At 37.7% G+C, this 11,147-nt stretch overlaps 1 pseudogene; it reads left to right on the forward strand.

Moving 5' to 3' along the window:
* Positions 1-5,521: 5,521 nt before the first annotated feature.
* On the forward strand, positions 5,522-8,035 carry LOC133711726 (cytochrome P450 704C1-like; annotated as a pseudogene).
* The last annotated feature ends 3,112 nt before the right edge of the window (positions 8,036-11,147 follow it).

Genomic DNA, 11,147 nt, shown 5'->3' on the forward strand with positions numbered 1-11,147 from the left:
AGAACATATCACTCCCGCAAGAATTTTGAATTACATGCAAAGCATTTGCATTCTTCCTTGTCCAATTCTTATATTCTTCACCACCTTCTGGTTGAGGAATTGCAGTATCTTTGGGTTTCACAATATCCCACAGGTCTTCAGCCAACAAGTAGGTTTCGATTCGCAAACTCCAGTGTTCATAGTTCTCATGGTTGAGAAGTTCAGGAAAAGCTGGACTCGGGACCATTTTAGTACTTCCCATTCTCGATCTGTCCATTAGTCCAAGGTTAATTAGATCGGGTCAAGCATATATATGTGCAAATTATTTCAAAAAATAGAAATGATGAAACCATGTATAACCATATACAGATATACTCACAGATTAAATCGGAGAAATCTTCAGAAAGTGTGTGTGAATTCCAATATGAGCGCTGACAGTATGCGTGCACTCTCCTGGTCTTATATTGATAGCTAATGTAATTTTTTCCTCGTCACAAACTTAATTAATTATGTTTGTAATAAATTATTCTGCCACTAAAGACCTGGGCAAATATTTAATTGTTTATGTTTGTTATAAATAAGGCAAATACTTAGGGGGGGGTTTCCCCACCACGTGGCCTTACGGCCACCCAATCAGAACTGTCGAAATTTTCTATCTCTGCCGAAAATGGCTCTGCTTCCTAAAGTGAAATACCCAAAACACCCCCCTACTGGGGGGTGATTGGCCCTCCCCACCACGTGTCCCTACGGGTGCCCCACGCAAGATCTTCTCTATAAATAATCGACGATTAAAGAAAAGACCTCATAAGTCCGCAAAGACTTAATTATTTATGTTCAATTGTTCATAATAAATAATCGGCAAGTACCAGGAAGAAAAGCACATAAAAATATGACTTTTCTATTTCCCTTCTTACCCTCATTAAATTAAAAAAGAAATTAAAAACTTTACAATGAAAAACTAATTTTAATTAGGGTTAAATACTGTTTACTCCCTGAACTTTCAGGGAAAAAACAGTTCAGTCCCTCTGCTTTTAATTTCACACGTTTACTCCCTCATCTCTCAATTTTTGACCAATAGGTTTATTCCGTCCAATTTGTCTGTTAAGTGGCCCACGTGGCAGGAAATGAGACGCCAACTCAGCGCAATGTTGTCCAGGTGGAGTGTGAAATGTCCAATATGACCCTGGATTAGATTGCCCTAATTCAGTACCCGAAACCAATTCAAACCTAGACCAATTCCCCACCCCAAAAACCCTAATCTAATCGTGCTGAACCCAGAAATGAAAGAATCTTGCCTCCTCTCTGAACGCGACTCAACCCTCACCCAATACTGAACCCGACATAATCCTCTGCTCAATCTTCTATAATCGGGGACGAACCCGTAACCCCAGTCATTCCCCAGACATTTCGAAGCCATCGGAGGGGGGAAGTATTGAGGTGGCGACATGGTTGGGCACGACCCAGATCTGTGGGAACCTAGAACTGCAGAAGGAGACAACGCGGATATTCCTCATTATAGTGAGTATTTCATGTATTTCGGGTGACTGCTCTTCTTCGATTGTAACTGGAAAATGGGTATTTCTTTTGGTTTCCAGTTCTAGTGTTTCGGGGGGAAAATTGGGGGGTTTGTTTATGCATTAGTTTGTGGGTTGTTTGTGAACTGATTTAGAAAGGGTTGTGTTTTTGCAATGGCTGTTTCGATTTCTAAGGTTTGAATGAAAAAAATTTGGGGTTTTTTTTTCTGCAATTAGTTGTGGGTTGTTTGTGAACTGGTTTAGAAAGGGTTGGTTTCATGGGTTAGGAGTTACCCTTTCATGGGTTAGGAGTTATAAGGTGGAAAGGAATTGGGAAATTTGATATTGTTTGCTATTGCTTGCTTCAGTTCTAGTGTGTGTATGATATTTAAGTGAAGACTGAAATGTGAGTGGTTGTTGAGAAAGTTAGGCATGGCCTTTAATATTGCCAAGTTGTGGGTGAGTTAACTAGTTTTGGTTTTAATATGTTACAGAAAGTGGTTCAAAAGATGCGGTAAAACTATGACTGCTTTTGTCTGTGTCTCCCATGTGCTTTGAAGAATGACTTTCTGGTCTCTCATGTGTAAACAATGACTTGTTTTGTCTGTGTCTCCCTCCCATGTGTGAAGAATGACTTTAAGACCTTAAGCACACTTTACTTTTTACTTTTTGTTTGTCTTGTACCTGTTTATTGAGGCATTTTTTTGTATGGTGTATGAATTATTTTTCTGGTTTACGGTTACCTGGTTTAGGGTTTATGACTAATGGTTTTCATAATCTTATTGCAGCTCACCTAGACAATTTCACAGTCAAGGTGTACCATGGAGGATGCATAAGGAATGAAAGTTATGTTGGAGGGAAAGTGGATTATTATGATAACGTAGATACACTACCAGAAAAGTTATCTTTTACGACGCGCAATTTACGACGTGCATATATTGTGCGCCGTAAAAGACAGTATTTCACGGCGTGTTTCCATGTGCATCGTAAATGACTTCTGTTTTTGGTCTTTTACGACGTGTTTTTAATGTGCGCTGTAAGTGTTGCATTACATTCACGGTGTGTTTCCATGTGCGCCGTAAATGACTTCCGTTTCTGGTCTTTAATGGCGTGTTTTTAATGTGCGCTGTAAATGTTGCATTACATTTACGACATGTTTATTTGTACGCCGAAAAGACTTTCATCTTTGATCTTTTACGGCATGTTTTGAATGTGTGTCGTAAATGTGATAATTTTTTTTTTTTTTTTTTGTCAACTGAAGTTCATTCATGCCAAAATAGGCCTCATCAAAAAGCCCGCGGATCAAGTGGGCCGATGTAGGCCCGCCGGCCCTGAGGGCTAAAAGCCCGGCCCGGCCCGTTAAAAAGCCCACAAAGCCCGCCTAGGGTGGGTAGTGGGCCGGCCCGCAAAAGCCCGGCCCGGCCCGCTAGGCCCGGCCCGTAAAAGCCCGTAAAATATTTTATATATATATATGTGTGTGTGTGTGTGTGTGTTTATATATATATATATATATATATATATATATATATATATATATATATATATATATATATATATATATATATATGTAGATATGTGTGTGTGTGTTTATAAATATAGATATATATTTGTGTGTGTTATATATAGATATATCTATAGGGTAAAACTATGGTATGCTAACATTTCTCATACATCAACTATTTTTATCACTTTAAGGACTCATGTTACCACTTTGAGGACTAATATTACTATTTTGAGGACTCATATGGTAAATTAAGAAAATTTACCACTTTAAGGACTCACGTTACCACTTTGAGGACTAATATTACTATTTTGAGGACTAATGTGGTAACTAAGAAAATTTACCACTTTAAGGACTCATGTTACCACTTTGAAGACTAATATTACTATTTTGAGGACTCATTTTACCACTTTTAAGGCAATTGTATGCATGTCATACGTTAACACATTGTAGAATTTTCCATATCTATATATGTGTGTGTGTTTATAAATATATATATATATATATATATATATATATATATGTGTGTGTGTGTGTGTGTGTGTGTGTGTGTGTGTGTGTGTGGAAGTTCTTATACTTCTATATAAAATATGTGCATATATATATATATATATATTCTAAATATCGGTTGACCAATTCGATCAGATTCGAAAATATGGTGAAATTGGCTAAATTTGTTACTACACTCATAATTTATTGTAATAAACTCATCCAACGGTCGGTTTTTCCATTTTATTTGAATTGATAGGGGTTGCTCTTAGGAGTGTATGATATATAAATATAAGTTTATAAGAGTAACTACGTTTGACCTAGTTGATCGAATTCGAAACGATAACCAAATTTGCTAGATTTTTTACAACCACCATAAAATATTACAATCTCTCAATCAAGCGGTTGGTTTCTCCAAATTCATCTTCCACTTCATGGTTGTTTTAGAATGGATCTTAACAATTTAAATGCAATGTATAAGTCATACAACTTTAGGAAGAAAATTGGTATAGGCCAATGTGTTTGTAATTAAAATTAATTTTTTTTATCTTATGTCCATGCACATCCATCGATGAAATATATACAAACGTGATGTGAAAAAATAAGCACGTTTCGCGGTTGTCACGCCATCGGTCAACCAAGAAAACATATAAGTGACTACGGTTGACCAATCCGATCGAATTCGAAAATATGGTGAAATTGGCTAAATTTTTTATCACACTCATAATTTATTGTAATAAACTCATCCAACGGTCGGTTTTTTCATTTTATTTGAATTGATAGGGGTTGCTCTTTGGAGTGTATGATATATAAATATAGGTTTATAAGAGTAACTACGTTTGACCTAGTCGATCGAATTCGAAACGATAACCAAATTGGCTAGATTTTTTACAACCACCATAAAATATTACAATCTCTCAATCGAGCGGTTTGTTTCTCCAAATTCATCTTCCACTTCACGGTTGTTTTAGAATGGACCTCAACAATTTAAATGCAATGTATAAGTCATACAACTTTAGGAGACAAATTAGTATAGGCCAACGTATTTGTAATTAAAAATTGAAATTTTTATCTTATGTCCACACACATCCATCGATGAAATATTTACAAACGTTATGTAAAAAAATAAGCAAGTTTTGTGTTCATCACATCATCGGTCAACCAAGAAAACATGCAAGTGACTACAGTTGACCAATCCGATCGGGTTTGAAACTATGGTGAAATTGACTAAATTTTTAACCACACTCTTATTTTATTGTAATAATCACATCAAACGGTCAGTTTTCTCATTTTCTTTGAATTGCTATATGTTGCTCTTTGGAGTGTATGATGTATAAATATAGATTTATAAAAAATTAGTGCCTTTAAAAATTTATTTATCAATAAATTAGTATCTATATATAAATAAAGATTTTTTTTTGGTACAATATAGAATTATAGATATGTTATCTTTGATTGTATTTGATCATTATCTAATGAATTTCCAAAGCTTGATTAAAAAAAAAAATATTTGTGTCTTTAAATATTTATTTATACATAAAGCCCGCAAGGCCCGGCCCAAAAAAGCCCGCAAGGCCAAGCCCGGCCCGGCCCGGCCCGAAAAAGCCCTCAAAGCCCGCTTTATATGGACGGGCTTGGATCCGTCTATTTTTAATAAAGCCCGGCCCGGCCCGGCCCGCTATTATTTAAAAATATAGCAAGGCCCGGCCTGGCCCGGCCCAAGCCCGCTATGAATGGCCCGTTGACGACCCCTATGCCAAATGAAGGATACAAGAGGGAAAGCAAAAAAGACCAAACTAACTAGGAAAACAACAACTATCTAAGGTTCAGTTGAGGTAACATCAGAAAATGTGATAAAATTTTAGGACCCGCTCAAATTTTTAGCCAAATAATTAGGCTCTCGAGTCCAGATCAATTATCCATTCTTCTCAATTCTTTTCCAAAAAATAGAACCTAACCGCAAACCCAAATCTCTCCCTTCATCTCTCATCTCGTTTCCTCTTCTTCTCTTCATCCTCACTCATTGATGAAAAGGCCGATGCCAATATCCGGTTATCAGGTAAGCCCATCATCAGGTGAGTACTTCTCTCTCATCTCTCCTAAAACTGGAAAAACAGATCTAAGCTCGTATTCGCTCTCCCCACCCGCGCCTCTACTGCACGCCTCAAACGGAGCTCCCCCTAGCCACCGCAGCTCCCTCCCAAGCCACCGCAGCTCCACCGCGCCTCTGCTCCATGCCTCCACCGATTTATCTCTGCCTCAGACTCCCTCTGCTCCGCGCCGCCTTTAGTCTCTAACTCTTTAAACATAAGTTCTAACTTTTAAGTTTGAATTGGTATTTTAGTTAGTGGGTAGTTGGGTACTGAATCTATTTTGAATTGGGGTTGAAATTTGAAGAGAAGAATTTGTTCTTTAGTTCTTCACTTCTTCGTATCTGTTTGAAACTTTGAATTGTTTCTTCGTTCTTCACTAATTGGTTCTTAAACTAAAATGTTTGCACTACAGCCATGTTGTCCTTCCTCCAGAAGTGTCGAATCTACTTCCAATTTTCCAAAGAATCAGCTTCTTTCTTTCTGAGGTAGGTTTTTTTTTTTTAATTTTTTTTATTGGGTTTTTGTTTCGATTTTGGAGATGTGTATTAGTCATATAAGGTCTCAAAGATTAGGGAATGTTATTGTTAAACTTCAAAGAGATTGGATCCAGTTCCTTTTGTCACTCGGTATATGTATTTTCTGTACCTTTGAAATAGAGGCAGAGAGGAGACTTCAGATATATAGGGGAAGACGTCCAGACTTCAAATAGAGGCAGAGAGGAGACTTCATATCAAGTGTGAACTTAACCCTTCATATTATCAATAACGTCTAAGTAAATAGGTCTGAAAAAAAAAACTTCAAATGCAAGTAGATTTCCAGAATGTAAATTAAACTTTCTTCATTCCATGAGGCTCCCTCTGTTTTCTTCCTCCTGTATTTTAAGTAAATCTGTTCAAGTGTTTCACATTTTGATCTGAAGAGGACCACACATTTCATAAATGATTATAGCTACTTGCAAGCTTAGAGTTTTCGGCGAGAATTCTTAGAGACTTTAATTAGCTGCTTTGTGTTAAGATGAAATGCTGCCAAACTGGTCAGAGCTCTTTCTGAGGGCAAGTTCACTCGTTGGGTCACCAGGTCACCCACTATTCACTACTTTTTTGTGTTAATTTCGTACCCTGGGTCACGAGCACAGTGTATTTCGTGCCCTGGGTCACCCGGTACAGTGTTCTGGGTCACCATGGTGACCTGCACAGTGTATTTCGTGCCCTGGGTCACGAGCACAGTGTATTTCGTGACCCAGAGAATGAAAATATACACTAAAAAGCAGTGAATAGTAGGTGACCCGGTGACCCAACGGGTGAACTTGCTCTGAGTTTTCTAGTGACAATGGGGGTTTTGATATGCAAGTAAGTAATCTAAATTGTTATCATAACTGAATTGACTTTTAAACAGCTTTCTATCATATAAATTGTTATGTATGTAAGTCTTTTTCCTTGACTTTTCTATGTTGTAAGAATTGTTTATGAGATCTGCCTTAGATTCCATATTCAAAGTTGGGTTTGGAACAGAACTGAATTGCTTGGAGGGTTCAAGCAAAGAAGGCATTGCATTTATGAATGCATTTGGTGATTCAAATGCTCTCATCTATTGGCGCTATGCTGATCCATTCTGGAAATTGAAAAGATTTCTCATTGGATCCGAAGCCACACTTAAAAAGAATGCCAGAGTAATTAATGACTTCGTTTACCAACTTATCATGAGCAAAAGGAAATTGATAACAGGGGAAAACTATGTTGTAAGTGAAACTAATGTATACACACACACACACACACACACACACACGCTACATTCTAATACTCTATGTATTGTACATGGTTTATTTAATCAAGATTCTTGAATTTCATTTTACTTTTCAAAGAATGAAAAGGAGGATCTACTATCGAGGTTCCTAATGGAGAGCGAAAAGGAGCCAGAGGAATTGACTGATACGTATCTAAGGGATATAACTCTGAATTTTATGAGTGCTGGCAAAGATTCTAGTGGAACTACACTCTCGTGGTTCTTCTACATGCTGTGCAAAAACCCTCTCATTCAAGAAAAGGTTGCACAAGAAGTGAGGGATGAAGTTGGGAAAATCAAAATAAACGTTGTACTAAACTGGATAGCTCTATTTGTATTCTATATAGCATTTCAAGACTCGATTAATACTAATGTGTTTGTGATTTTCGGCTTTTCTAATTAAGGATGGGAGAGCTACAGAGACAGATCGGATGACATTCTTCCTGATGGATACAGAGTAAGAAAAAGGTAATGAAGTGTTCTACATGGCCTATGCCATGGGCAGAATGCCTTATATATGGGGAGAAGATGCTGAGGATTTTCGACCTGAAAGATGGCTCAAAAATGGAATTTTCCAGCCTGAATCTTCTTTCAAATTCGTCTCATTTTATGTTGGTCTCATTTACTTCATTTCTCCTGCTTTATATCATATCTTAAGTTGTCTAAGCGTTGACTGATAGCTTCACTTGCCCTGTTTGCAGGCTGGTCCTTGGATTTGTATAGCACATTTAAAGTGAATTAGGCATTTCGGAGGTAATTGCTTCTATTTGCTTATGATACATTAATTGCTAAATTAGAATTTTAGCTGTATATGTTTTCCTTGAATGAAAAACAAATATGACAGACTAGATTTCATTGCTCTCTGTGTTTGTTTTGGTTATGCAGGTAAAAGTTGGCATCAAGCATAATATGAAGATGTTTAAAAGGCCACAACATGGTTCACTATATATTTATCTTTTGCAATTAACAAAGACAATGGAAATCTAAGATGCTCTCTGTTAATCTAGAATGTTTTAGATTTTAGCATGGTGATGATATGTTGGTTTAGTTAAGTTGTTTTTGTACAATACTCAATTGTTGTTGGCATATTAATTTACATTTTCTAATGTGATACTTGCAGTTTGTTATCTCTCTTTTCATCTCAATAGATTGTATAGATTTATTTAAATTTTGAAATGGTATCACAACATTTACAGGAAAAAGAAAATCAGTGCAAGTGTTACGCGTCGTAAATATATCCTTACGACCACATTTATGACGTGCTTTTTAATCAATCACGACAAGCTTTGTTAATTAATTACGGCGTGCTTCATATATCATTTACGGCGTGCTTTCCTATTTCAGAATTGAAATAAAAAATCTATTAAACCCTTTTACGACGCTCATTTTTGTCTTTTACAGCGTGCTTAAGAGATCAATTATGGCGCACTTATTGGTCATTTACGGCGCGCTTTAATGTTTCAAGCTGGTGGGGTCTTTTACGGCTTTCTGGAAACATGACGTAAAAAAGTTGTCTTTTACAGCATGGCCATTTACGGCGTGTTTTTGTGTGCCGTAATTTGTCTTTTACGGCGCTCTTTGTGGGCCGTAAAAGACCATTTTTCTGGTAGTGATAGAGATAGGATGTCACTGGTGGAGATAGATAACATGGTCAAGCAGCTGAATCCGGCTTATGCAGACCAAAGAATAGATTATTGGTACAAAGTTGGTGATGAAGAGGACACAATGATGAAGCTGGAAACAGATTTGGATGTGGTGATAATGTGTACAGCTGTACCAACCTTTAGGTTAGTGATATTGTATTTAGACCACATGGAGCTGCATGGTGTATTTGGGGATGAAGATGATGACATCTTCATATATGAAGATTTCCTCTTTAGTGAAGGTAGGACCAGTGGTGTTGTTATAGAAGAACTACCTGATGAGCCTAGGAAGAAGCCAGGTGTTGTGATAAAGGAGCTATATGATGAGCAGAGGCCAACTAGAAGCAAAGGAATAGTGATTAGAGAGCTTGAGGACAATGTACCAACTCAAGCAAGCTATGTTGGTGGTCTGGATCCAAAAGGAAAGGGGAAACAGAAGCTTTTGGAGTATCATCCAAGTGGAAATGAGCAAAGAAGATGTGAGCAAAGGTCAAGTGGATGGGGGCAGTCCAGTATGGGGCAAGGTCCAAGTAGTGTGGGCCAAGGGTCGAGTGGTGTGGAGCAAACAAGTGGACTGGATGGGTTGATGCATGATGTGGATGTGAAGGATTATTTGCAGTCTTATGGTGGTGGTTTGGATTTAGGAGATGAAGAAGCAGCTGAAAGTGAAAGAGGCAGTGATGATGAAGCAACAAGTGAGGATGGGGACTATGATCCTGAATTCGATGATGATGAATATGACCATTATGGAACCGATGAGGATGACTGGTTGGCGGAAGGTGAGATGGTAAAAGAGATGGAAAAGGGTAGAAGAAAAAAGGGTTTGAAGGCAAGAAATAGTAGTGTGGTATGGCCAGGTGTGCAAGAGGAATTTCTGAACTTTTCTGATAATGAGGACATTTTTAGGGAAGAATATTCAGATGATGAGAGGTTGCAGCATGGCATTAATTCTGATGGGGAATTGGAAGATGTGGGAATTGAATTCAATCTGGCCATAGATATGAAACATCCTGTCTTCAAGTTAAAAATGAAGTTTGCAATTATAAAAGTGTTAAGGGATGCCTTAAGGGAAATGGCCATTCAAGGTGGATGGGAGTATGTGTTCATAAAAAATGACAAAACAAGGTTGATGGTGGTATGCAAGGAGGAAAACTGCCCCTTTTTCTTATTTGCTTCGAAGATGCAACATGAAAGTACACTGATGATCAAGGAATATGTGGCTGAACACAAATGCACAAGAAAGTTCAATAACAACATGGTTAGGATGAGATACTTGACTGCAAAGTTCAAGGACCAAATAGCACTTAATCAAGAGATAAGTCCAGGTATTTCTGATCAGTCTCTAACTCTTGTCATTAGTTTACTTTTCTTGTTTATTTTGTAATTGCTGTTTCTGGTTGATGTTGCAGATTCTCTAGCAAAGACCATGTCAGCCACCATTAGAGCAAAGGTTTCAAGGTCAATGGCTTACCGAGCTAAAAGGGCTGCTATGTTGGAAGTGGAAGGATCAATGAGAGAGCAGTATGCAAGGTTAAGTGATTATGGGAGAGAGCTTCAGAGGGTTGATCCAGGGATAACTATTGATATCAAATGTGACTACAACAATCTAGAAAAGACACCTGTTTTTAGGAGGATGTACATTTGCTTGGGGGAATTCAAGAATGGTTTCAAGGCTGGGTGTAGATTAGTGATTGGGTTGGATGGAGCACACATAAAGAGTTGTTTTGGAGGTCAACTTTTGACTGCTGTAGCTTTAGATGCTAATAACACTTCATGGGTTGTGGGATATGCAATGGTAGAGATGGAAAGTAAGGATTCTTGGATTTGGTTTCTTGAGCTGTTGGTGAAGGATTTGGATATTGACCATGAAGGAGCAGGATGGACATTTATTTTAGATAAACAAAAAGGTTTGAAACTTGCTTTTGAGTTGGTTGTCCCAACTGCCCGAATTAGATTTTGTGCAAGGCATTTGTGGACCAACTTTACCAAACTGTTTCCTGGTAAAGTAATGAAAGATCAGATGTGGAAGTGTGCAAAGGCAACGACTTTGCCTTACTTTTAGAAAGAAATGGAAGAGATGAAGTCCCTAGATCAGGACGCCTATAACTGGTTGACAGGTATTGAGGCTGTTTTGTCTTAACCTATA

Source organism: Rosa rugosa, chromosome 5 (assembly GCF_958449725.1).
Source record: "Rosa rugosa chromosome 5, drRosRugo1.1, whole genome shotgun sequence".
Classification (NCBI taxonomy): Eukaryota; Viridiplantae; Streptophyta; class Magnoliopsida; order Rosales; family Rosaceae; genus Rosa; species Rosa rugosa.